The sequence below is a fragment of the Myotis lucifugus genome, unplaced genomic scaffold (genome assembly GCF_000147115.1).
Source record: "Myotis lucifugus unplaced genomic scaffold, Myoluc2.0 scaffold_727, whole genome shotgun sequence".
Lineage (NCBI taxonomy): Eukaryota > Metazoa > Chordata > Mammalia > Chiroptera > Vespertilionidae > Myotis > Myotis lucifugus.
Window position 1 is genome coordinate 40,824 of NW_005871775.1, and position 3,119 is coordinate 43,942.

The window sequence follows — 3,119 nt, forward strand, 5'->3', positions numbered from 1 at the left end:
CTATCCAGATTTTTTGTTTGTTTTCCAGTCCATTTTGGCATTTATGTTGAAGGGTCCCAAATTCTGCCATCCTGACATTGCCTTTTTGGAATATTGGTTTTAAGCTGTTTCTCAAGAAACAGTCTCATAAAGAACCTTTGGCCCTCCCCACCTCCCTGCCCAGGAGGTTCAGACAGAAGCACCTGCTTCCGAAAGAGAACCTTAGGACACCCTACCTACATCGGGGATTGAAGTGGAAATGGGGCTTCGGGCCATTAAGAAGGAATTGACCCAGATAAAACAAAAAGTGGATTATCGACTGGAAAGCCTGGGAAAAAATTGAAAAGAAACAGAGCAAACAAGCAGACTTGTCCTTCTCATCCCCAGTAGAGATGAAGAATGAGACCGAAGAGGAGCAGACCACCAGCTCCCTGAAGAAAGATGAGACTGGTGTGAAGATGGAGTCCGAGGGGGTGCGGAGGACTCTGCTGGATGATGATGATGATGATGAAGATCGGGGGGATGACCAGCTGGAGTTGACCAAGGATGATGAAAAAGAGGCTGAGGAAGGAGAGGATGACAGAGACAGTGCCAATGTGAGGATGACTCTTAAGCACATAGTGGGGTTTAGAAATGTTGTCCCATTATTTCTTTATCTAGGGCTAGGTGCTTGTCTAAGATCAAAATTTTCACCAGATCCTCGCCCTAGTACCTTCAGCACATGCTCACTGTTCTCCCCATCTCGTCCCTCCCATGTCCATTAATTCATGTTGCCCTGTGCCTAGTCCCATGTTCACTTCCTTTGATGCTCCTAGTAGTTATGTTAAGTCTTAACCCTGTAAGTTTTGCTTTTAATTTTGATGCCTCTTTATGACTTAACAATAAAAAGGATGCATGGTTTTTATCAACTGTCTCCAAAACAATCTCTTGTTATGCAGGGAGCACAGTTCTTTTCATTCATATATGAGTTCAGTAGTTGCTTCCCTAACTGCAAAGGCAATCGCATTGGTTGAGTAGCACCTGAGAGCAGCTTTGAGTTAGAGGTATGTGTTTTATACCCCATGTAAGAGTGCTCAACACAAATGTAACAATGTATTGTGAGTGAGAGTTGGCTTGTCAAATGCATCCTCTAGGTAAATAATTAGTGTAATAGTTTTAAGATTTGTTTTCTAAAGTTGATACTGTGGGTTATTTTTGTGAACAGCCTGATGTTTGGGACCTTTTTTTATCAAAATAAACACGTCCTTATTAAACCAGGAAAAAAAATGTTACCATACAATTGTCTGCAGTATTCCCTGATAACACATTGTGGGTGTTTCTAGGATTTAAAAAAAATTATTAATGTATAGTTGGGATATAATAGTATATAAGTTTCAAGTGTATAACATCGTGATTCAGCATTTATCTGATCCCTTATGATGTGATTACCACATTAAGTCTAGTAATCAGCTGTCACTATGAAAGTTATCACAAGATTACTGACTATATTGATTTATTCTTGCATAGATTCAAGTGCTATGTTTTCTTCTTTTCATTCTTTTACATATATATTTGTAATCTAAATCTATATTTATAAGTACATAGTATATAAATATAGGAATAATATATTTAGAATATAAAATAACACAAATTATATAATGTATAAATTTTCAAAAAAACTACAGACTTTCTTCAGATTTCACTAGTTTTCCCACTCGTGTCCTCATTCTGCTCCTGGATCCCACTTTCCATGGTTGTCACGTCTCCTGAGTCTCCTCAGGTCTGTGACAGTTTCTCAGAGGTTTTCCTTTAAATATGTTTTTATGTTTTATTTTTTTGAGGTAGAGAGAGGAAGGGAGGGGAGAAGGAGAGACATCAATGTGAGAGAGAAACATCAACTACTTGCCTCCTGTATGCACCCCAACCAGAAATCAAACCCGCGACCTGGGTATGTGCCCTGACCAGAAATCAAACCAACAACCTTCTGGCAATGATGCTCAACCAACTGAGTCACACCAGCCAGAGCAACTCTCTTCATTTTGCATGACTAACAATTTCAAGGAGGACTGGTCAGGTATTTTGCAGGCTATCTATCCCTCCATTGGGTTTGTCTGATGTTTTTCTCAGGTGAGACTGGTATTATGAGTTTTTAAGATCACAGTGGTGGCCTTCTCATCATATCCTGATAACACTTTTTATTTTGGTAAGAACAGTAGTCATGTTCTCTCTCTCTTTCGTTTCTGATTTTAGTGATTTCGGTATTCTTACTTGCTTTGTCCTTGGTTAGTCTAGCTACAAGTTTGCCTATCTTGTTGATCATTTCAAAATAACACACCGACTTCTGGTTCTGTTTTCTTACTTTATCATTTTCTTAGTCTCTATTTCATTAATTTCTACTCTAATCTTTATTATTCCCTTTCTTCTGCTTGCTTTGGCTTTTTATTTATTTATTTATTTATTTATTTTTGCTTTGGGTTTAGTTGGCTCTTAATTTGTAGCTTCTAAAGTTTATTGATTTGAGGTTTTTTTTTCATACAGGCATTTGCAACTATAAAATGTCCCTAAGCATTGGTTTAGTTGCATCCCATAAGTTTCAGGATTTACTTTTTTGTTTTCATTCATCTTGAACTATTTTCTATTTCTCTTGTGATTTCTTCGTTGACTCGTTATTTATTGCAAGGAGTGGTTTAATCACCACACATTGGTGACTTTTCCAAATTCCCTTCTTTTATTCTCTTGTGGTTGGAGAACAAATTTTCAATTCTTTTAAATTTATTTTGGCCTAACATATGGCCCATCCTGGAGAAATTTCATGTAAACTTGATTGAGAAGAACTTGTACTTTGCTATTGTGTGGAGTGTGCTGCAGATGTCTGGGAGGTCTAATCAGTTTACAGTGTTGTTCAAATTTCATTGTTCCTTACTGATCTTCTTCCTAGTTGTTTTATCCATTATTAAAAGTGGGAGATTGAAGTCTCCCTACTATTGTTGTTGAATTATCTATTTTTCCCTTCAATTCTGTCAAGTTGTCACTTTCACATATGTAAAGGTTCTGTTATTAGGAGCATATGTATATTACTAGAGGCCCAGAGCACAAAATTCATTGCATGGGGGCCTCCCTTCCCTGGCTGCCAGCTGCCCAGCGGGGGGGGGGGGGGCGCT